General features: G+C 42.0%; 1 protein-coding gene and 1 pseudogene across 2 annotated transcripts in view; one reads left to right on the top strand and one right to left on the bottom strand.

The window, feature by feature from the left end:
• ZNF609 (zinc finger protein 609) overlaps nt 1-25,739 on the bottom strand; it is a 237,652-nt gene that overhangs the window by 108,267 nt on the left and 103,646 nt on the right. The window lies entirely within an intron of this gene.
• LOC112627917 lies at nt 77-1,291 on the top strand (annotated as a pseudogene). Its single transcript, XR_003120245.1, has 2 exons — nt 77-340; nt 654-1,291. The product of XR_003120245.1 is annotated as a 40S ribosomal protein S2-like (transcript).

Here is a 25,739-nt window from a genome sequence, read left to right as displayed (position 1 = left end):
CAGCCTGGACAACAAGAGCGAAACTCCATCTCAAAAAAAGAAATAAAAATAAAAATACTTCTTCTCCGAGAAAACACCTAATGGCGGATGACGCCGGTGCAGCGGCGGGGCCTAGTGGCCCTGGGATGGGGAACCGCGGTGGCTTCCGCGGAGGTTTCAGCAGTGGCATCCGGGGCGGGGTCGCGGCAGTGGACGGGCCGGGCCAAGGCCATGGAACTCGCCGAGGCAAGGCCGAGGATAAGGAGTGGATGCCCCTCACCAAGCTGGGCCGCTTGGTCAAGGACATGAAGATCAAGTCCCTGGAGATCTACCTCTTCTCCCTGCCCGTTAAGGAATCTGAGATAATTGACTTTTTCTTTTTTTTTTTTTTTGAGACGGAGTCTTGCTCTGTCACCCAGGCTGGAGTGCAGTGGCCGGATCTCGGCTCACTGCAAGCTCCGCCTCCCGGGTTCACGCCATTCTCCGGCCTCAGCCTCCCGAGTAGCTGGGACTACAGGCACCCGCCACCTCGCCCGGCTAGTTTTTTGTAATTTTTAGTAGAGACGGGGTTTCACCGTGTTAGCCAGGATGGTCTCGATCTCCTGACCTCGTGATCCGCCCGTCTCGGCCTCCCAAAGTGCTGGGATTACAGGCTTGAGCCACCGCGCCCGGCCGATAATTGACTTTTTCTTGCGGGCCTCTCTCAAAGACGAGGTTTTGAAGATTATGCTGGTGCAGAAGCAGACCAGTGCTGGCCAGCGCACCAGTTTCAAGGCGTTTGTTTCTATCGGGGACTACAATGGCCACGTCGGCCTGGGTGTTAAGTGCTCCAAGGAGGTGGCCACCGCCATCCGTGGGGCCATCATCCTGGCCAAACTCTCCACTGTCCCCGTGCGCAGAGGCTACTGGGGGAACAACATCGGCAAGCCCCACACCGTCCCTTGCAAGGTGACAGGCGGCTGCGGCTCTGTGCTGGTGCGCCTCATCCCTGCACCCAGGGGCACTAGCATCGTCTCAGCGCCTGTGCCCAAGAAGCTGCTCATGATGGCTGGTATCGATGACTGCTACACCTCAGCCCGGGGCTGCACTGCCACCCTGGGCAACTTCGCCAAGGCCAACTTTGATGCCATCTCTAAGACCTACAGCTACCTGACCCCGACCTCTGGAAGGAAACTGTATTTACCAAGTCTCCCTATCAGGAATTCACTGACCACCTTGTCAAGACCCACACCAGAGTCTCCGTGCAGTGGGCCCAGGCTCCAGCTGTGGCTACAACATAGGGTTTTTATACAAGAAAAATAAAGTGAATTAAGCCTGAAGAAAATAAAAATAAAAATAGAGACGGGGCTGGGTGCAGTGGCTGACCAGGCGTGGTGGCTCATTCCTGTAACCCCAGCACTTTGAGAGGCTGGGTGGGTGGATTACTTGAGGCCAGGAGTTTGAGACCAGCCTGGCCAACATGGTGAAACCCTGTCTCTACTAAAAATACAAAAATGAGCCAGGGATGGTGGCACATAACTGTAATCCCAGCTTCTTGGGAGGCTGAGGTGGCAGTGAGTAGAGATCAGGCCATTGGACTCCAGTCTGTCAGTCAGGTGACAGAGCAAGACTCTGTCTCAAAAAATAAATAAATAAAAATAAATAGATAATAAATAAATTAAAATACAGACTGGGTTTTGCCATGTTGCCCAGGCTGATCTTGAACTCCTAGACTCGAACAATCCACTTCCCTCGGCCTCCCAAAGTGCCAAGTCAGAGATCCTAGTTCTGATCAGGAGGGAACCCTCTTAAAAGGAACACCCTGTAAAACTGAGGGTGAGTTGCTCTACTTATACATTCCACTCTTTTCTCTTTTAAAACCTTGTTAAAATGAAACCAAATGAATAAAAATTGGCATAAATCCTTGAGGACAAAGAGCAAGAGAGAAGAGAATAGCAGACAAGAGATGTGAAAACCATTTTGGGAACTGGAAAGCAGATGGATAAACGTTAACTTAGAGACCAAAAAAAGATGAAACCTAAGCCTATAAAATTGGTAGAGGTGAAACTATGTTAGCAAACACTCAAAACCCAGGAAAAGATCAGCAATTTGTGGCATCAAGTACTCTGAAAAGAGCGTAGGGTTCAAAACAGGAAGATCGCTCAAAGTCCTAAAAGATACAATCAGAGCTCTAGATCATCTCTACTACCCAAGGCAGCCTCCTCCCACCTCCCCTACCTTCACGATTCTAGCACAAGTCTGAACATTTACTCAGAATATGTTGAACAGACAGGCTGGGTACTCACCCGCACCATGCACAACTACGAACAGAGATGAAGTGCAACACTGACAACAACAGTCAAACACAAACCCCTTTTTGCTCCCCTGGGCTATGAGAAAGCAGGCAAAAGATGGGTTGATTCCTCTGAGGGAAAAATGACTTGCCTAAGACAAAAGACCTACAGATGCTGGAAGGTGGATAATCCCTCATCAATGGTCAATCAACTTCTATAGTAAGGGCCACCAAATGACAAGCCCCACCAATGAAAACAGAGCTTCTAAAACAGGACTATCATATCTCACTATTTTATTTTATTTTACTTATTTTATTTTATTATTATATTTTATTTTTTGAGATGGAGTCTCGCCTGTCGCCCAGGCTGGAGTGCAGTGGCGCAATCTCGGCTCACTGCAAGCTCTACCTCCCGGGTTCATACCATTCTCCTGCCTCAGCCTCCCGAGTAGCTGGGACTACAGGGGCATGCAACCATGCCCGGCTAATATTTGTATTTTTAGTAGAGACGGGGTTTCACTATATTGGCCAGGCTGGTCTTGAACTCCTGACCTCGTGATCCACCCACCTTGGCCTCCGAAAGTGCTGGGATTACAGGCGTAAGCCACTGCGTCTGGCCGGACACATCTCACTTTTAAATACAAGAGGATAATCAAGAATGACAAGACATTTGATAGAAACCCTCTAATAACATGAGTGGAAACGAATCAAAGAATGAACTTGTAGCAAATAGAGACCATGCAGGGAGCAGAACAAAAAGCACTTAGCAACTAGTAGTATAGATGAAAAGAACTCCACGTAAAAGCACATCACAATAAAATTTCAGAATATTAAGAATTAGAAGGCCAGGTGCGGTGGCTCAAGCCTGTAATCCCAGCACTTTGGGAGGCCGAGACGGGTGGATCACAAGGTCAGGAGATCGAGACCATCCTGGCTAACACAGTGAAACCCCGTCTCTACTAAAAAAAAAAAAATACAAAAAAAAAAACTAGCCGGGTGAGGTGGCGGGCGCCTGTAGTCCCAGCTACTCGGGAGGCTGAGGCAGGATAATGGCGTAAACCTGGGAGGCGAAGCTTGCAGTGAGCTGAGATCCAGCCACTGCACTCCAGCCTGGGCGACAGAGCAAGGCTCCGTCTCAAAAAAAAAAAAGAATTAGAAGAAGATAATACTAACTGGAAGATGGAAGGCAATGACATCATACCTTTAAAATTCTGAGGTAAAATTATTTGGTCAAGCATATAAAGTTCCCATTTTTATGGGCCAAAAACTATCATTATTATTATTATTATTGAGTTTGAGGCCACAGTGAGCTATGATTATGCCACCGCATCTGTCATGGGCAACAAAGTGAAACTGTCTCTGAATAAAAACAAAACAAAATTAAAGCAAAAAATCCACAATAAACAAATATCAAAATTTAAAGATCAGGTTAATATTATTAATTTTTCCTTTTACCTCTGGCTCCAATATGGCTCTGCATAGCACTGTTAGTGAAACCATGAGGATAACTGAAAGGTTTGCATTACAGGCAGAAGGAACAGCATGCACAAAGGCTATAAGGTGGGCATGTCTTGAGTGATGAATATTAAGGAAGCTAGTGTGACAGAAAAGAATGAAAGAAGCAGAGGAGAGAATAAATGAGGTCCGAATGGAAATAAGGGCTAGATGATATAAGTGACTGTAAGGACTTTGGGTTTTTCTGAATGATACAGGAAGCCACTATGGGGTTTTCAATACAAGAATGAAATAATTTGACATGCTTTAAAAGAATTAGTCTGGCTGCCATGTTGAGAAAAGGCTATAGGGCACCAAAGACAGGGGAGACTAGTCAGGGGCTATTACAACAATCCAGAAGAGTTTAAGCAGTGGTTTTGGAACAGGCTGGCAGCAGTGGAGTTAGTGAGAACAGATTACATTCAATATATAATAAACATAGAGCCAGAAGAATTTGCTGGTAGATTCAATGTGGGGAGGGAAAGAATGAGGATTCAAGGATGACTCCTTGGCCCCAAGCAATTAGAAAAACTGATTGAGAAAGGATCAGGTTTTGGAGAAAAAAAATCAGGAGTCTAGTTTTGAACATATTAAGTTTGAAATGCCTATCAGATAACTAAGTAGAAATGTTAAGTAGGCAGATGAATATATGAGACTTACAGTAATTCTGAAGTTGTCAGCATATAAATGAGAGCAGAGGAGATAACAAAGAGAATGGGTGTGATAGAATAAGCAGTTTGAAAATGGAGCCTTGAGACACTTCAGCGTTTAGAAGTTGGAGAGATTAAAAATAAGTAGCAGTTCAGGCATCATGCCTGTAATTCCAGCACTGTGGGAGGTGGGAGGATTGCTGAAGCCAACCTGAACCTAAGCAACACAGCGAGACCCTGTCTCTACAAAAAAAAAAAAAAAAAAAAAAAAAAAAAAAGTGGAATTCTGGGTATATGAAGAAGAGAGCAATCAAATCTGCTGAAAGGTCAAGTAAGATAAAGACAGAACTGAGGACCATTGAGAAAGTAAAAAAAGGCTGGGTGCAGCAGTGGCTCACGCCTAAAATCCCAGCACTTTGGGAGGTCGAGGTGGGCAGATCACCTGAGGTCAGGAGCTCAAGACCAGCCTGGCCAACATGCCGAAACCCCATTTCAGCTAAAAATACAGAAAATTAGCTGGGTGTGATGGTAGGCGCCTGTAGTCCCAGTTACTCAGAAGGCTGAGGCAGGAGAATCGCTTGAACCCAGGAGGTGGAGGTTGCAGTGAGCCGAGATTGCACCACGGCACCTAGGATGGGTAATAAGAAACTCCACCTTAAAAAAAAAAAAAAGTGAAAAGAAGAAGAGACTGGAAGAAAAAATATTTACAAATCACATATCTGATAAAGGACTTGTCTCCAGAATATATTAAGAAAAACTCTTGCGACTCAATTAAAAATAAAGATAACCCAAATAAAAATGGCCAAAAGATCTAAATAGGTATTTTCTCAAAGAAGACCTATAAATGGCCAATATGTGCATGAATAAACGCTCAGAATCACTAGCCATTAGGGAAATGCACATCAAAATCACAATGAGATATCACTTCAAACCCACTAAAAAGTGGACAATAACAAATGTTAAGGATTTTGGGAAATCCTTGTACACTGTTGGTGGAAACGTAATAGAGAATAGAGATGAATCTCATAAATTGAAAGAAGCTAGACACTGGCTGGGCACGGTGGCTCACGCCTGTAATCCCAGCACTTTGAGAGGCCAAGGCAGGCAAATTGCTTGAGGTCAGGAGTTCAAGACAGCCTGGCCAACATGGTGAAATCCCATCTCTACTAAAAATATAAAAATTAGTCGGGCATGGTGGCATATGCCTGTAGTCCCAGCTACTTGGGAGGCTGAGCCAGGAGAATCACTTCAACCCAGGAGGCAGAGGCTGCAGACTTCGCCACTATACTTCAGCCTAGCCAACAGAACGAGATTCTGTCTCAAAAAAGAAAAGAAAAGAAAAGAACTCAGAGAGTTCATTGCTAGTAGACCTGCCCTACAAGAAATACTAAAGGGAATATTTAAGCAAAATGATAGGGCCCTAGGCAATAACTTGAATCCATACAAAGAAAGAACGTCAGTAAAGCTAACTCCCCCATAGCTGTATTAAGTTACAGCAGCAATAAGAAACTATTACTAAAAACTTAGTGGCTTAAAACAATGCAAATTTATTATCATATAGTTCTGGAGTTCAAAAGTCTAAAATGGTTCTCTCTGAGCTAAAATTAAGATGTCAGCAGCAGAAATTAAGATTTCTTTGTGGAGGCTCTAGGAGAGAATCCATTTTTCTTGCCTTTTCTAGGCTTTAAGAGGCTATCTGAATTCCTTGGCTCATCCCCTACCTCCATCTTCAAACCAAGTAGTATACCATCTTTAAATCTCTCTGACTCTGACTCTCTTACTCCCTTGTTTCCCTTACAAGAACTCTTGTGATTACATTGGAAAAAGTGGATAATCCAGGCTAACTCCCCACCTCAAAATCCTTAATTTAATCACATCTATAAAATCTCTTTTGCCAAGTAAGGTAACATATTCACAGGTTCCAGGGAATAAGAAATAGATTTTTTGGAGGAGGCAGTATTCTGCCTACCTACCATAGTAGGTAAATAGAAAAGACTGTATAAACGTATTTTTTATTTATAACTTTTTTCTCGTATCTGACTTAAAAGACAACTGCATAAAGCAATATTTATAATCTGTGTTGATAGGTGTATGCATTTGCATGACAATAATAGCACAAAGGACAAAGAAAGGAACAGAGCTATACGAAAACAAAAGCTTTTTTTTTTTTGAGACACACTTAAAAAAAAGTCTCACTGTGTCACCCAGGCTGAAGTGCAGTAGCAAGATCTCAGCTCACTGTAACCTCTGCCTCCTGGGTTTAAGTGATTCTCCTGCCTCACCCTCCCAAGTAGCTGAGACTACAGGCACGCGCCACCACGCCTAATTTTTTTTGTACTTTTAGTGGAGACAAGGTTTCACCATGTTGGCCAGGCTGGTATCGAACCCCTGACCTCAAATGATCCACCCACCTAGGCCTCCCAAAGTGCTGGGATTTCAGGTGTGAGCCATGCGCCTGGCTTTTTTTTTTTTTTTTTTTTTTTGAGACAGGGTCTTGCTCTATCACCCAGACTGTAGAGCAGTGCAACAATCACAACTGACTGCAGCTCGACCTCCTGGGCTCAACTGATCCTCCCACCTCAGCCTCCCAAGTAGCTGAGACTATAGGCATGCATGCGCCATCACTCCTAGCTAGTTCTTTTTTGTTTTTTTTCCTGTTCTAGCTAATTCTTAAATTTTTTGTAGAGATGGGTCTCCTTACAATATATACAATAGAACATATCTGTTTAACACAAAAGAGGTCTGTGATGGAGGGAAAGGGGAATAAAAAAGACATAGAAAAATAAATAGCAAAATGCAGATGCAAATCTTTTTGTTTTATAATTTTTAACGTAAATTTTTCAAATTTTTTAAAACTCCAGATCCTGCACAATTTTGTTGTTTTTTCTGAGACAAGGTCTCTCTCTATCACCCAGGCTGGAATATAGTGGCCCTATCAAAGCTCGCTGCAGCCTCAACTTCTTGGGCTCAAGCAATCCGCCCACCTCAGCCTCTACAGTAGCCAGGACTGCACGCACATGCCAGCATACCCTGATAGTTTTTGTACTTTTTTGTACAGATGGGATTTCGCCAAGTGCTCAGGCTGGTCTTAAACTCCTGAGCTCATGCAATCCATGCAACTTGGCCTCCCAAAGTGCTAGAATTACAGGCCTGAGCCACCGTGTCTGGTCATAATTTTTTTTTTTTTTTTTTGAGACAGAGTATTGTTCTGTCACCCAGGCCACAGTGTAATGGCACGATCTCGGCTACTGCAACCTCCACCTCGTGGGTTCAAGCTATTCTCCTGCCTCAGCCTCCTGACTTAGCTAGGACTACAGGTGCATGCCACCACACACGGCTAATTTTTGTATTTTTAGTAGAGACAGGGTTTCACCATGTTGGTCAGGCTGGTCTCGAACTCCTGACCTTGTGATCCGCCTGCCTCCGCCTCCCAAGGTGCTGTGATTACAGTCGTGAGCAACTGCGCCCGGCCCATAAATCTTATTAATTAATTTTCCTGTAAATTAATCATTCCAAGTAAAGAATAAGACGGAGCAACTCCAGAATCTATAAGATAACTAAAATAGACTAATGACAAGATTTAGGACTGCAGTGAAGCAAGATCATTCAGTAATGTTCGTAATCTTTTTTGATATAAAAAAAAATTGTGGCCGGGCACAGTGAGCTGAGATCACGCCATTGCACTCCAGGCTGGGCGACAGTGCGAGACTCTCTCAAAAAAATAAAATAAAAAATAAATCTTAAACTTTTATTAAGTAAAAATCTATCAATCTTTTCCTTTATGCTATTTTCCCTATGCAGTCACACTTGCAAAGTCATTCATATCCTAACAAGCAGATAAAAAATATTTATCTATATTTTATTTTTATTTTTTCTGTTTACTTGCAGGCAAGCGGGGTGGGTTTCACTATGTTGCCCAGGCTAGTCTTGAACTCCTGGCCTCAAGCAGTCCTCTCACCTTGACCTCCCAAAGTGTTGAGTTTACAGGCATGAGCCACTGAACTAAGCCTGTTTTCTTTTTTTGAGACGGAGTTTCACTCTTGTTGCCCAGGCTGGAGTGCAGTGGTGCAATCTCTGCTCACTGCAACCTCTGACTCCTGGGTTCAAGCGATTCTCCTGTCTCAGCCTCCCAAGTAGCTGGGATTACAACATGTGCCCCCACACCCAGCCTTGTTTTCTTTATATATATAAGATTCTTAAATTAGGCCCTCAGTTCATTCTTCTTTTTTTTTTTTTGAGATGGAGTCTCGCTCTGTCTCCCAGGCTGGAGTGCAGTGGCACCATCTCAGCTTACTGCAACAACCTCTACCCCCAAGGCTGGTCTCGAACTCCTGACCACCTCAAGTGTTCCATTTGCTTCAGTCTCCCAAAGTGCTGGGATTATAGGCTTGAGCCACCACGCCTGGCTCCATCCACTATTTTGAGGATTCCTTTAACCTTTATGGTTTATTGAATTTCGTCTTTCCTCTATCACATCTTCCTTTTTGTAGAAAATATCCAGTAGCTTTCTAGAATAGGGCATGGAAGTTAAATTTTTCAAGATATTGCAGGTTTATTTTAGCCCCCATTCTTGGATATAATTTATAGCAGTGACGTGTTGACTTTTTTGTTTTTTATTTCCAGAACAAAAATCTGATGATAAATTCTGAATTGACATAGTAACTAAGAAGCACATGACTAGAGAAATCTGTATCAGAATTTATAATACATTTAAGCTAGCCTAAACTCAGTATTAATGTTTAAAGAAAGCCTCATGAAATTGGCAGTAAGTAGACACTGAATAAAAGATTATTATTAATAACCACATTTAAACCTGTAAGTTATAATATAAACTAAGTAGATAAATTTGACCTAAAATAAGTCAAACCGGGGGTTTTGGTTTCTCAAGGTTAGTTTCCTGATTAGTCCCCATTTTTATTAATTTCTCAAGTATGTCAAGTAATTGTTTATATTTTCTCAGATAAAACCAGCTTGCTTGGTTAGAATGTAGATTAAGTTCCAAATTTTGGCAAAATTCAAGTGGCTATCTTTAAGTTCACCTTGCTAAAGTTTCATAACCTTTTTGTAAATATACAAATACTACCTGGGATCCCATTAATTTATATAATTAATAGTATACAAAACCATGAATAAGAAAAGAGAATTCAGTATCAAGAGAAAATAAACATGTTGACCTCCTAAGAAAACAGAAGTTCCTCCATGGTTGTTATTCCCATCCCGTGTCCAAGAGATTATTATTGCCAGAAATTCTATATGTGTAAAAAAATGCTACTGATTATAGATAACCTCTGGTTTTCCCCCTCTTCCTTTTTTTTTTTTTTCTTTGAAATGGAGTTCTTGTTGCCTAGACTGGAGTGCAATGGTGCGATCTAGGCTCACTGCAACCTCTGCCTCCCAGGTTCCAGTGATTTTTCTGCCTCAGCCTCCTGAGTAGCTGGGAATACAGGCATGTGCCACCACTCCCAGCTAATTTTGTATTTGTTTTTTAGTAGAGATGGGTTTCTCCATGTTGGTTAGGCTGGTCTCGAACTCCAGACCTCAGGTGATCCACCTGCCTCAGCCTCCCAAAGTTCTGGGATTACAAGTGTGAGCCACCACGCCTGGCCTACCCCTCTTCTTTCTTCCACTCCCCACATCCAGTCTCTTAAGTGTCAATGTTCAAAACACTGGTGTAAAAAAGGAAAATCTCTCCTTTTCTCTCTTCATAAGAAATGTTAAGTAGGAGACATTCAAGCCGTCCTTTCCGTTCCCTTAGGTCTTGTCACTTATGTCTACAATAAATCCAGCAATCTCATGTAGAATAGTTAGGATACTAGGAAAAGGGATTAAAGGGCAGATTTAAACTACGGCCGAGAAAAATTCCCACTAACTTCATGCAACTACATAGGATATCTAAAATATTAATTAGCATTTGAAGGATTAATATAGACTGTATACAATGTAGCCTCAACCTCTGTAAGAAGTATATTTAAACTTAATAACAACAACATATTTGTTTACTAATACAATTAAAACTATAAAGCAATGGAAATAATACATTTATCTTTAAAATAGGCTGGGTGTGGTGCCTCATGCCTATAATCCCAGCACTTTGGGGGGCCGAAGCTGGATGATTACTTGAGGCCTGGAGTCTGAAAGTAGCCTGGGCAACATAGCAAGACTCCATCTCCACAAAAAATATAATAAAACAAGAAAAGAAAAAGACACCTAAAAGCCAGGCACGGTGACACACACCTGTAGTCCTACTTACTCAGGAGGCTGAGGTGGGAGGATTACTTGAAGCCAAGAGTTCAAGGCTGCAGTGAGTTCTGATTGCATCACTGTACTCCAGCCTGCGCGACAGCGTGAAACCCTCTTTTTTTTTTTTTTTGAGATGGAGGTTCGCTCTTGTTGCCCAGGCTGCAGTGCAATGGCACGATCTCGGCTCACTGAAACATCCACCTCCCGGGTTCAAGTGATTCTCCTGCCTCAGCCTCCCGAGTAGCTGGGGTTACAAGCATGTGTCACCATACCCTGCTAATTTTTTTTTTTTTTTTTTTTGGTATTTTTAGTAGAGACAAGGTTTTTCCATGTTGGTCAGGCTGTGGTCTCGAACTCCCAACCTTAGGTGATCTGCCCGCCTCAGCCTCCCCAAGTGCTGGGATTATAGGCATGAGCCACCACGCCCAGCCTGAAACCCTGTCTCTTAATAAAACAAACAAAATGGGCCAGGCGAAGTGGCTCACGCCTGTAAGCCCAGCATTTTGGGAGGCCAAGGCAGGTGGATCACCTAAGGTCAGGAGTTCAAGACCAGCCTGACCAATATGGTGAAACCCCATCTCTACTAAAAATACAAAAATTAGCTGGATGTGGTGGTGCGCACCTGTAGTCCCAGCTACTCAGGAGGCTGAGATAGGAGAATCCCTTGAACCCAGGAGGTAGAGGTTGCAGTGAGCCAAGATCGCACCACTGCATTCCAGCCTGGGTAACAGAGTGAGACTTCTTCTCAAAAAAACAAACAAAACAAAAACATTTAAGTTGCAGAGTAACTACATCTTTGCATTTCAGAATCAAGCACCCTAACAGACACACAGCTAGGAAGGAACATGAATAAGAGAACTGTGAGAGAGGGTGGGCTTAAAAGTACAAAGCTCAGGCAATGATTTTAATCGACCAGTTTTGCTTGAAAGTAAATGCTGATAAAAATCTTTGGAAAGGCCGGGCATGGTAGCTCATGCCTGTAATCCCAGAACTTTGGGAGGCCAAGGCAGGAGGACTGCTTGAACCAAGGAGTTCAAAATCAGCCTGGGCCATATAGCAAGACCCTGTCTCAAAAAATGTTAAATGAAGTGTTTTTTAAAAAAATCTTTGTAAACTATCACATTCTAAGAGAGACTATGAGAAAACCTGGTCAACAAATATTGAGTCTTAGCTATGTGTAAGGGATTATGCTTAGGCCAGAACTACTCAAAGTGTGGTCTCCAGACTGGCAGCATCAGCACTTCCTGGGGGATTGTTAAGTGTTCCAGCCCTTTAAACCTATTCAGATTCTTGTCTTTCACAGAAACCCCTGGATTTGGTTTTGACTCTTTCACACTTTGTGGCTGTTTCCTTCTTGTTCTCTCTTAGTTAAAAATGAAAAATACTTTCCACATCACCAACAAAAGCAATTCAGCAGGATTCATTTCTATATACTGTGCTGCCATATATAAGCCTTACTAATGAGCAGCATAAGGGACTAGGGCGTGGCTTGGTAAAATGAATAATTTCAGGAGAAGTCCAATTCTGCAAGCTGCCGGTTTTAGAAAAATGTATTTAACTACAGCCACAGGTCCCTCCCTCCTCTTGCTTCAAAATCAGATGTTCACTCATCCCTAGCAGTAATATAAAGACCTTAGAAAGAGGGCTCTGACAGCAAACCACAGAGGCTGAAGACACATCTCATTTTAATTGCATCAGCAACTGCTAAGCAATTAATGAAATAGAGAACAGGGAGGGGGCATCAGGGCAAAGAGAAAAGGGACTTGAGCAATCATGTGGAAATACTTCATCCTCATCCCAATGAGAGCAGGTTATCTGTGGCAGCTGCACAAACCTTCAAATCCGTGCATTTGAACTCCCAGGCCACTTTCCAAGCAGCAATAAAGATACATAGTCAGGATTTTTTCTTGCTTACAGTTTTATATCTTTCATATTCTTCCCTGCAGCCACCAACAAAGGGAAGAAAGAGTGAAAGAGAACAGATCAAGTGAGTGACTCAGCTGTTAAGTCCCTTGGGCAGATTCTATGCTTTGCATAATATGGACTATGAGGATCAGGAGACACTAAATACTAACAGCAGTGATTCATCAGAAGCATGTATGTACTAGGCCTAGGGCATGGTGGGACAGGAACTCCATCAATAAATCCTTGCAGGTTCCTTCTTTACTAAGCTGTATCCTTAACCTATCGCAGAAAAGGCAATAAAACAAAAAACTGCCAACAAAAACTTCTCAAAGAGAAAGTAAATTCTCAAATGGAGCGTGGGTGCCAAAAAAAAAAAAAAAAAATCCAGCATGAAAGAGAAATAAAAGCTCAAAAAAGGCTAAAATAGTGCCATAATTCCAGCTGTTATATCCTCAGTAAACAGGGCAGGGCCCCTAAATCATAACATCAGAGGAAGCTGGTAGTTTTTGGCGGGGGCAATGGGGTGTGTGGTGAGAGTAGGAATTGATGAAAAATGTGATGGTCTCTACTAATTCATACAGCAAGTTCCTAAACAGAATAATGTTCAAGTGGCCTCATTTTCCCCTTTACTCACCATTCAATCACAAGGACCTGAGGTCCTGGGTTTTCTGCGATAACCCTGATTAAAAACTTCATCCTACTGTGTCTGGATTTGGGGTTACAAGAAAAAATGATCATTTTACATATAGTTCATCCCAAACTCCCTTGCACAGAGTTTGAAAGAACATGGTAAACCCACATTTGCAGACAAAGTAAAATGCCAAATAGACAAGGATGAAATAGGCAGGAGATGGATCCCTGAAGTCAAGGCCCAAAAGCATTGAAAGTTGGACCACTGGCCGGGTTTGGTGGCTCACGCCTGTAATCTCAACACTTTGGGAGGCTGAGGCAGGGGATCGCGAGGTCAGATCGAGACCACCCTGTCCAACAAGGTGAAACCCCGTCTCTACTAAAAATACAAAAAGAAAATAAAAAATAAAAAAAAATTAGCCAGGTGTGGTGGCATGCACCTGTAGTCCCAGCTACTCGAGAGGCTGAGGCAGAAGAATGGCATGAACTTGCCTGGGAGCGGAGCTTGCAGTGAGCCAAGATTGCACCACTGCACTCCAGCCTGGGCGATGGAGCAAGACTCTGTCTCAAAAAAAAAAAAAAAAAAAAGGAAAGTTGGACCACTAACTTGACCACTAACTCTACTGCAGAATTACTTGCACTGCTTTTTGAAAATACAGATTATGATTTAATGAAAAGTATTCCATGGGACTTGTCAGTTGACTGTTATTTAGAAAAAAGAAAAGATCAAACTCCTTAGAAGTCAGGCTAGTTGATTTAATGAAAAGTATTCCATGGGACTTGTCAATTGACTGCTATTTAGAAAAAATAAAAGAAAACATCAAACTCCTTAGAAGTCAGGCTGGTCTTGAACTCCCGACCTCAGGCGATCTGCCCGCCTCGGCCTCCCAAAGTGCTGGGATTATAGGTGTGAGCCACCGCGCCTGGCCTTCTTTTCTAATTTACTGTACAAAGTCCCATGGGCTAAGAGAGGCCCTGGCAATAACAATGAACAAATCAGTCAAACATCCCTGTCCTCATGAAGCTTATATCCCATTGTGGGAGAGACAACCGAAATAAATTATATAGTATATGGGGCAGTAATAAGTGTTATGGAGAAAATAAAACAGGGAAGAAGGTATAGAAAGTTTGTGTAGGCAGGTGATTTTATTTTATTCTTTTTTAATTTTTTTGAGATTGGGTTTTCCTCTGTCACTCAGGCTGGAGTGCAGTGGTATAATTATGGTGCACTGCAGCCTTGATCAATCTTCCTGGCTCAAGTGATCCTCCCATCTCAGTCTCCCAAGTAGCTGGGACTGCAGGCACATGCCATCATGCCCAGTGAATTGATGTTTTGTAAAGAAGGAGGTCTCACAATGTGGCTCAGGCTGGTCTTGAACTTCCAGACTCAAATGATCTGCCTGCTTCTGCCTCTCAAGGTGTTGGAATTACAGGCATCAGCTACCACACCTGGCCAGTTTTAAATATAGTATTCAGGGAAGAACTCACTCAGAAGGTGACATTTTTGTTTAAAGAACCATGTCAAACCCATTTCCCCTCAGGCCTTTGCACTTGCTGTACTCTCTGCCTAAAACTCCTCTTTCCCTTTCTCAACTTTTGCATATGTAGCTTTTTATCTTTCGGTATCAGCCTAAATGTCACTTCCTTAAGGGCAACTTCCCAGCAACACTAAGTAGAATAGCTACCTATATTCCTAGGCAGTCAGAACCAAACAAAGACTCAAGGCCAGGCATGGTGGCTCATACCTGTAACACTAGCACTTTGGGAGGTCACTTGAGGTCAGGAGTTTGAGGCCAGCCTGACCAACATGGTGAAACGTTGTCTCTACTAAAAAAATACAAAAATTAGCCAGGTGTTGTGGTGGGCACCTATAACCCCAGCTACTCGGGAGGCTGAGGCAGGCGAATTGCTTGAACCCAGGAGGCAGAGGCTGCAGTGAGTGAAGATCTCACGACTGCCCTCCAGGCTGGGTGATCCTGGGCGACAGAGTGAGACTGTCTGAAAAAAAAAGGCTCAACTACATAAAACTAGAGATTTTGAATCCTGTTCTACCATTTCCTGGCTTAACCTCTGGCATCTAGTTTTCCCATCTGTAAAATGGATAATAATAGTACTTAACTTATATGGTTGCTGTGAAGAATAATTACAATCACCATCCAAAAGTATGACAATAACAATAAAAATATATACATTATATAAAAATATAAAAGTACAACAAAAATAGCAGCTACTGTTTATATAGCTTTTTACCATGCACCAGGCATTATTCTATGTATTCTACATTTATTAACCCATTTAATCTATTCACATAATACATTTAAAGTGCCAGCACCGTATTTAGCAAACAGTAAATACATGTTTGTTCTCTTTCTTATTATCACCATGATCAGTGGCAGTATTATTAGCTCTTCTTATGAGGTGCCTAAGCCCTCTGTGTCTCTGCTCTGCTGAGGGATCTATACCCCAAAGTTTCCTATTTTCCCCTCTAGGATTAACACCCTATAGAAGGAATTTTTATCAACCTTAGCACTTGCTCTGTGCAAATCATCTCTTACGTCTAGCATCAGCATGGACTTTTAAAATGAAAAAGACATGACTGTCCATATAGATCATATGCTTTATTTATTTATTTAGAGACAGAGTCACGCTCCGTCACCCAGGCTGGAGTGCAGTGGCACGATCCCGGCTAACTGCAACTTCCGCCTCCTGGGTTCAAGCGATTCTCCTGCCTCAGCCTCCTAAGTAGCTGGGATGACAGGTGCGTGCCACCACACCTGGCTAATTTTTGTATTTTTAGTAGAGACGGGGTTTTGCTATATTGGCCAGGCTCGTCTCGAACTCCTGACCTCAGGTGATCCACCTGCCTTGGCCTCCCAAAGTGCTGGGATTACAGGCATGAGCCACTGCCTCTGGCCAAAACTAAGCTAATTTTACTAACATAACATGAAAATAATAGGAGTGAACTCATTTTGATAATATTAGTATCTCGAGTTTCTAGAATTAAACACAATGCGGCTGGGCGCGGTGGCTCAAGCCTGTAATCCCAGCACTTTGGGAGGCCAAGACGGGCGGATCATGAGGTCAGGAAATCGAGACCATCCTGGCTCACACGGGGAAACCCCGTCTCTACTGAAAAATACAAAAAACTAGCCGGGTGAGGTGGTGGGCGCCTGTAGTCCCAGCTACTCAGGAGGCTGAGGCAGGAGAATGGCGTGAACCCGGGAGGCGGAGCTTGCAGTGAGCTGAGATCCGGCCACTGCACTCCAGCCTGGGCAGCAGAGCAAGACTCCGTCTCAAAAAAAAAAAAAAAACCACAATGCTCCTTTTGAATCTCTCACTAAAGACAAACTAGAATCCATATACTTGACCATAAGCATCAAAAAATAATTAGAAAGCTTAAAGAAACACAGAAGTCCAGAACTTTGGTTCCACTTTCCAGACTCACCTACTAATATACATGAACAAATGATGATGCTACTCTTCCTTAAGAATCTTGATTGATTAGAACATGGCTTCTAAGCAAGGCCACCAGGAACTGTTTTCCTGGTATCTATTGCTTTGAGAAATATATTTATGCTTACCCATCTCAAATGCCTTTTATAAAAATATGTAAATGATAAAGATGAGAAGAGAAAAATATAGCATGAGAGACAGTATGGCTATAACTGTGGAAGATAAAGTCAGATCACCTGGGTTTTAATCCTGGCTCCACAAACCACCAACCAGGCCACGTTTCTTAACTTGCTAAAACTAACTATACTCACGTATAAATGGGAATAAGAGAGCTCCTGGCCAGTCAGGCACAGTGGCTCATGCCTGTAATCTCAACACTTTGGGAAGTCAAGGCAGGGGGATCACTTGAGCACAGGAGTTTGAGACAAGCCTGGGTGATATAGCGAGACCCTATCTCTATTTAAAAAAGTAAGAAAGAGTTTCTATCTCATAGAGATGTTGTAAGATGTGATCTAGGCAATTCTATTCTTGGCACACAGTGCAAGAGCAAAAAATTAAAGCTTAAAAAAATACACCAGAAAGAAAAAGAAAAGTCAAGAACATTCTGTGGGCATTTATTGCATTTGCTTTTTAGCTCAGAAAAGACACTACAGAAAAAAACTTAACTAGCTGGCTAACACTGCTTCCGTCTTAGCTCTCAATGATACACACAAAAGGATGGCTTATCAATGTATTGTTTCTCCAGCATAAACCCAAAGGTTAAACAACACATTTCTGTTCAGAGGGAGAAGTGCTAAGACAAGATGACAAATCTATTGATTCTTTTTCACAAGGAGACTCACTGTGAGAGCAAAAGGGAACCCTCTAACCCCAGTTTGGGGAGGGGGCTACTGAATTTGCACACTTTTTACATATTCAGAAGTATCTTCTACCTGCTTGGATTTTCTAAGCACAGCAAAGGCTTTGGCTTTTAGCATTTAAGAGAAAAGATACTCCTTGGAGAAAGAGCATAAGGGAACTTATAGGAAATTGTCCCCAGGAGCTTTTCCTAAACTATCTCAAACAATGTAGAATTACTGTTACCACTTTATTAATTCAATTAATACTTATTAGGCATCCTCTATAGTTCCTGAGAATAAGGGAAACCAAACAGATGAGGTCCTAGCTCTTCTGGTACTCTTATATAACGGAGGAGAAAGTAAGCCCATAACAAACAAGAAACTATCTAAGAGGAATAAATGCCACAATGAAAATCAAACACCATGATAAGATATGGACTATCCAGAAAGTTATTTTAGATTAGATGGTCAGGAGAAGCTTCAATGAGAAGATTAAGATATTTTAACTGAAACCTGAATGACTAGCAAGGGCCAGTTTGTATCCCAGAGGGGTATGACAGGGAGTGGGAAAAGAAGGTAGTAATAAGCCATATATTTAGAGAGAACAAGCTTCATATGTTTGAGAAACAGAAAGGCGGCCAGTGTGGCTGGAGTACAGAGGTAGTAAGAGTGGTTGAGATAACATCTGCAAGGTAAACAAACTAGATCATGTTAAAGCCCCAGAGAGGTTTAGGACTTAGTTAAAAATCACACAACTTGTTCTCAGCAAAGTTAGAAATTAACTCCATAGAAGTCTAACCCTAAGTCCATGGTCTTTCTAGAACACCACAGTTAACATATCTTCTTCATCATTATGAATGGAAACCTAGTTCAGTGTTTTACACATTGTAGATGTTCAGTAAATGTTTATCAAAAGAAAAGGAAAAAGCCTAAATACCTAGGCATACCACTTTTCATCTCTGTTCTGGTCAGAAAAATGTCAAGTATCTATCCAAACACTGAATACTCTTACTGAAGATTAATAGGACCTACAGTTGTGATTCTTAATCATGGATGCACACCAGAATCACCCGGGAAACTTTAAGAAATACTGATGCATGGAAGTCATCAGAATATCAGAAATTCTGATATATGTGGTCTGGGATGTAGGGGGATTGGGATTTTCAAGAGTTCCTCAAGTTATTCTAATGTCCAGCCCATGTTGAGAACCACTGATCTAGAGGTTCCCAAATATAAAACCATATGAAAAAGTCATCTCACCAATTGCTGCTGGGCATGAGATCCATGACAAAGTGACAAGGAACAATAAGGTTTTGGGGGGTGCAGGGTTACTGGAGTAAGGAGAAACAAATTTAAAAGTGGCTAAATATCTTGCTACACATGGATAAAAGATGACAGTAAGGAAGTATTATGTAGTATAATAATAGTATTACAGTTACATAAGCAAATGTCCTCATGTTTTTGGAGAGTCATGATAAAGTACTTGGGAGAGAAATGTCATAATGTTTAAAACCTCCCAATTTTTCAGCAAAACAAACACAATCACATATATAGATAAAGCATATATAAGAAAACATTGACAATTATTGAATCTAGGTGGTGGGTGATCATTTTACTTCTCTTAACTTTTTGTATGTTTAAAATTATTCATAGTAAAATGTCGGGAGAGGGAAAATATCACAGTTGGGCACAGTGGCTAATGTCTATAATCCCAGCACTTTGGGAGGCCAAGGTGGGTGGATAACGAGGTCAGGAGATCGAGACCATCCTGGCCAACAGACTGAAATCCTGTCTCTACTAAAAATACAAAAAATTAGCCGGGCATGGTGGCACACGTCTGTAGTCCCAGTTACTTGGGAGGCTGAGGCAGGAGAATTGCTTGAACCTGGGAGGCGGAGGTCACAGTGAGCCGAGATCACACCACTGCACTCCAGTCTGGGCGACAGAGTGAGATCCTGTCTCCAAAAAAAAAAAAAAAAATGTTGGGAGGGGGAAATATCTTGCCACAATATACAGATAATTAGTCCATCATGTTTGGAAAGCTGTCTTGGTAATTTATTTCTTTTTTTTTTTAAACTTTATTCTTCCACAAGAAAACATCTGCAAGTAAATGGTAATTTTTTAGATGGAATGCAAGGCTTTTTTGTTTTTTTCTTTTGAGACAGAGTCTTGCTCTGTCACTAGGCTGGAGTGCAGTGGTGTGATCTCGGCTCAACTGTAACCTCCACCTCCAAGGTTCAAACGATTCTCCTGACTCAGCCTCCAGAGTAGCTGGGACTACAGGTACGCGCCACCTTGTCAGCTAATTTCTGTATTTTTAGTAGAGACAGGGTTTCACCATGTTGGCCATATGGTCTCAATCTCCTGACCTTGTGATCCGCTCACCTCGGCCTCCCAAAGTGCTGGGATTACAGGAGTGAGTCACGGCGCCCAGTCGGAATGCAAGGTGTTTTAAAGGAGGTGCCAGTTCACACTATCCCCACTGAAAGAATACAAAATAAAAGACTGCTTTTAAAGTATTTAAAGTCTGTTTATAAATATTGTCTCTCAACTCTAGTTAGCCAGTTCCTTTTTAGCCCTCTATTTCCTTATAACTGCCTAATATACGAAACTCATATACTCTACAGAGTTTCTGATGTTTCACTCTTTCTAGGAGTCAGATTTCCCAATGCTTATCACAAAGGTTTCTGTCCTGTCAGCAGCTTAAGGTTGTTGCCATGAAATAGTCCTCACCTCTGAATGACACTAAGAGATACCACCCATGACCTGGAAGAGAATGGTGGCCTCCAGTAGAACTGAGTTATATTCTCCTATGATGTAATATAATCTCTCTCCACTAGCGCTCAAAAGCAGCTCAGAAGTAGTGATCTGTAACAAGGGTCATCCAAGGTAAAACTGGAAAGTAGGTAACACTGTCTCTACCACTCCCTCCACAAGCAGCTGAGGACCCTCCAGCTCTAAACCTTTCCCTATCTCTTCTATATCTGTTTCCTTTACTACACTTAAATTTAAACTGTGAATCAATTAAGTAAATGAATCCTCACTAGTTAACTGGCCTCTTAAGAAACAGCTAGAATTTCTAGCTCTTGGCAGTCTCATCAAATCACATCATGGTCACCTATTCTGACACAATTATACATATTTTGAAGTACCTACCTACACAGAGTCTCCTTTAAAGTTCATATAAAATGAAGTCAATTTTTTTTACAGTCTAAATGTCAGTCACTGACTGACTGGTCATGCTTTCTTCTTTCTCCATGGCTCCTCAGGAGGCTCATGCATACATTCATTCATTCATTCTTAGAGACAAGGTCTCAATCTGTGGCCCCAGCTGGAGTGTAGTCACATGATCATGGCTCACTACAGCCTTAAACTCCTGGGTTCAAGCAGTGCTCCTGCCTCAGCCTCCGAAGATGCTGGGATTTCAGGTGTGAGCCACCTTGCCTGGCTAGGAGATGCATCTAAAATACCTCAATTGGGCCAGGCATGGTGGCTCAAGCCTGTAATCCCAACACTTTGGGAGGTTGAGGTGGGAGAATTGTTTGAGTCCAGAAGTTTGAGACCAGCCTGGCCCACATAGTGAGACCTTGTCTCTATAAAAAATAAACAAAATTAGCTGGGCATGGTGGTGCACACTTTTAGTTCCAGCTACTCAAGAGGTTGAGGTGGAAGGGTTGCTTGAGCCTAGGAGGTTGAAGCTCCAATGAGCCATTACTGTACCACTGCACTCCAGCGTGGGTGACAGAACAAGACCCTATCTTAAAAAAATAAAGTAAAATAAAATAAAGTACGTCAATTAAAGAATGCTTTTAAATGAATGTACAGGTCAGTGTAAAGTAAGTACTCACCGTCCTCCTTACTTTAGCCAAAACTATGGTGAATTTTAAGGAACACAAAAATGAATCTTAGCTCAATATTAAAGATGCTTATTCTAGTAATCTTCCTAACTCAATTATCTTAAAGAGATGATCAGAATCACCATAACAATCACCTTGCTTGCCTTTGCCAAATCTGATTGTCAATGTTCCATTCTGCTCTCAATATTTCTAAAATTAAAGGCAATACATTCATTTATTAAAATGCTTACATAACTTGGTAGACATTCTAGCAAGTAGATGTAAACAGTAAAGATGGAGCACTTTTGTAAATTATCAATAGTACTTACTTTATCCTAGTAAATGGACAAGCACTTAAAGACAAGCAAAACAAAACTAAGAACTATTAATGGATAAAAGATGTTAGTGGCTGGGTATGGTGGCTCATGCCTGTAATCCCAGCACTTTGGGAGGTCAAGGTGGGTGGATCACCTGAGGTTAGGAGTTCAAGACCAGACTGGCCAACATGGTGAAACTCCGTCTCTACTAAAAAAAAAAAATTAAATAATAATAATAATACAAAAATTAGCCAGGCGTGGTGGCACCTGCTTGTAGTCCCAGCTACTCGGGAGGCTGAGGCAGGAGAACTGCTTGAACACAGGAGGCGGAGGTTGCAGTGAACAGAGATCACGCCACTGCACTCCAGCCTGGGCAACAGACTGAGACTTGAGACTCCGTCTCAAAAAAAAAAAAAAAAAAGTGAGCAATGTATCAGTAACATTACTGTCATTCACTGTAATCTATTGGATGAAGGGAGGTGGCTAAATTTGACATGCTCTTATATGTATCTGGTTTAATTAAACCCAGACCATAGACTGAAGTCACACTGAAATAGGTTATACTTCTCTTTACCTGATCTTCCAAAGGAACATAGAGATTCTGGTTTCCCTTGTGAATATGACTAAAAAAAAAAAACTCCATAAAAACCAAAAACAATACAACAAACACATGGATGGATATCTTTATGTCTGAAAACAAAACAAACTGCTTTTTACTTCAAGTGTTGTATAAAGTCAAAACAAACCTTACTCTTGGCTCTGAACTTCTAAATGTTACCCTAACACCCCTGCCATCTTAAATAAGACCCAGCAGTGATCTAACACCCACTATACTTAAGAGTTCATCTTATGATTATCTTGTACTAATGTGGGTTACATAAGAAGCAGCTTCTTTGGTCACAACAGCTCTCCCTTCTGAGCCACTTAAGCAATTACAGTAGTTCCCCCTGCCCTTAACCTTGGGGGATGCATTCCAAGACCCCCGGTGGGTACCTGAAACTACGAATAGTACCTAACCTTACATAAACTATTTTTTAGATCTGATAACCAACCCAGCTATATGAAGTGCCTAACTTTGTAGCAGCCAGTGTATACAACATGAATATACCAGATAAAGGCTAATAGTTTACATCTTGGATGGGACAGGGTGGGATGGTGCACGATTTCATCATGCTACTCAGAATGAGGCACGATTTAAAATTTAGGCCAGGTGTGGTGGCTCGTATCTGCAGTCCCAGCTACTCGGGAGGCTGAGGCAGGAGAATCGCTTGAACCCAGGAGGTGGAGGTTGCAGTGAGCAGAGATCGTGTCACTGCACTCCAGCCTGGGTGACAGAGCAAGACTCCGTCTCAAAAAATAAATAAATAGGCCAGGCGCGGTGGCTCACGCCTGTAATCCCAGCACTTTGGGAGGCCGAGGTGGGTGGATCACCAGGTCAGGAGATTGAGACCATCCTGGCTAACACGGTGAAACCCCATCTCTACTAAAAATGCAAAAAATCAGCCAGGGGTGGTGGTGGGCACCTGTAGTGCCAGCTACTCGGGAGGCTGAGGCAGGAGAATGGCGTGAACCAGGGAGGCAGAGCTGGTAGTGAGCTGAGATTGCACCACTGCACTCCAGCCTGGGCAACAGAGTGAGACTCTGTCTTAAACTAAACTAAACTAAAATAAAATAAAATTGATGAATTATTTACTTCTAGAATTTTCCATTTAATATTTTCAGATCGTGGTTGACTTTAGGTAAGTGAAACTGTGGAAAGCAAAACCTGGAAAGCAAAACCATGGAAAGAGGGACTACTGCATTGTCAGTATCACTCCTATAGCATTTTGCATAGTTAGCTTCTTAATCTTTAATTTTTTTTTTTTTTTTTGAGAGTTTCGCTTTTGTTGCCCAGGCTGGAGTACAATGGCGCGATATCGGCTCACTGCAACCTCTGCTTCCCGCGTTCAAGGTATTCTCTTGCCTCAGCCTCTCGAGTAGCTAGGATTACAGGCATGTGCCACCATGTATAGCTAAATTTTGTTTTTCATAGAGACAGGGTTTCTCCATGTTGGTCAGGCTGGCTTTCAACTCCCTACCTCGGGTGATCCAACCACCTCAGCCTCCCAAAGTGCTGGGATTACAGGCGTGAGCCACTGTGCCCAGCCAATCTTTTAAATTTTCAATTATTATAATTTTTTTTTGAGACAGGGTTTTGTTCTATCACCCAGGCTGGAGCGCAGTGGTGTGATCATGGCTTACTGCAGCCTCGATTTCCTGGGTTCCATCAATCCTCCCACCTCAGCCTCCCGAGTAGCTGGGACTACCGGCATGTGCCACCACACCTGGCTAATTTCTGTATATTGTGTAGAGATGAGATTTTACCATGTTCCCCAGGCTTGTCTTGAACTCCTGGGCCCACGTGATCCTCCTACCTTGGCCTCCCAAAGTGCTGGGATTACAGGTGTGAGCCACCACGCCCAGACTAAAATTTTTTAGTTTTTATTTTTTGAGATAGGGTCTTGCTCCATTGCCCAGGCTGGAGTGCAGTGGCGTGATCAAGGCTCACTGCAGCCTTGACCCCCCAGGCTTAAGTGATCCTTCCACTTCGGCCTCCGGAGTAGCTGGAACTACAGGTGTGCACCACCAAGGCTGGAGGTTATCCTCCCTCCATACCTTAGACAATTGGATTTCAGAAGTGAACTCACCTCTTAGTTGACATAAGTGCTCTCCCTCTCTCCTGGACACACACACACACACACACACACACACACACACACACACACTCTCTCTCACACTCACACTCTTTTTCTCTCTCTTAAGAAGCTGCTGCTAGAAAATAAAAAGAAGTTGCTGCTAATATTAAAATTTTTGCTGAGATTTGATTGTTTTGGGATGAATATATGAGTTAAATTTTTTTTTTTTTGACTGGCTTCTGCTTTCTGAACTTTAAACTCAGGCTATAGTTTAATTATGACAACCATGAAATTATTGCAAATAAAGAACATAAAACTCCCTTCCTATTTGTTTAACGCTATTAAACTTAAGAAGTGTAATATAATTATGTAGACTGATCTCAACCAGGAACTCTAAGCATTTGTGTGGCTGTGATATAGAAGGATTACTAATAACATGAGCCCAGTGTGGGTGTCACATTAGTGCCTTCATCACATTAAATGATACAGGCAACCAGGCATAGTGGTAGGATGACCAGCTTTGAAGTCACATAGATTTAGGAGATAAATCAACTTCTGCTTCTTTCTAGTTGTGTGATCTTGGGGGCATAAATGTTTCTAGGCCAAAGTTTCTTCAAATGCCAAGGCTGTTGTGAGATTATCAAGATAAACTGTTGCCTAGCATAGTCTACTTTGAAGGCACCCAAAATAAATGATAGCTATTATTACTAATTACAGTGAATTTAAGTGAACAGAATTTTGACAATTATTTTGGGGCCAACATTTATCAATGTTTTTGGCACTATGCCAAACTGAGAAATAGGCTTGTACTTAAGAGAATGAAAAGTAGACTCTGGAGAATGAAAAGATTGACCTGAAATTATTAGGTTTTATACTAGCATCTACTAGTTTTGAAGTTTGGAGATTTATAAAACTCAAAAAGATGATTTGGATGTCAGGCAGTACTTTATGATGTCAGGTGGTACATTATAGAACATATTATCAAAATTTTCACAGGCATTAGGAGGTCTCCCCTTATCTCACTGAAACTTAAATACAAACTCCAGTTCTCAAGGTAGCTTAACAAAACATCATGTACTAAGCCCACTTTGAAAAATAATTAAATGACTTCCATACTCACAAGACCCAAACACAACAATGTTCAGTTCCTCGCATTCAGGAGTGGAAACATAGTATTAATACTTGCTAGGATAGGTTTTTGGCCATACTCTCTTGGTATGCACAAGTTTCTTTCTAGAGACTAGATCTGAAAAAGAGTCAGGAATGAAAATTATTATGAGACTGCCCAGGTGTGGTGGCTCACACCTGTAATCCCAGCACTTTAGGAGGCTGAGGCAAGAGACTGCCTGTGCCCAGGAGTTCCTGCCTAGCCTGGGCCAACACAGGCAGACCCCATCTAAATCATTAAAAAAAAAAAAGAAAAGAAAGAAAAATATTATGAGAGAATAA

Source organism: Theropithecus gelada, chromosome 7a, assembly GCF_003255815.1.
Source record: "Theropithecus gelada isolate Dixy chromosome 7a, Tgel_1.0, whole genome shotgun sequence".
In the NCBI taxonomy this organism is placed as follows: Eukaryota; Metazoa; Chordata; class Mammalia; order Primates; family Cercopithecidae; genus Theropithecus; species Theropithecus gelada.
This window is presented reverse-complemented; position numbering and strand designations above follow the sequence as displayed.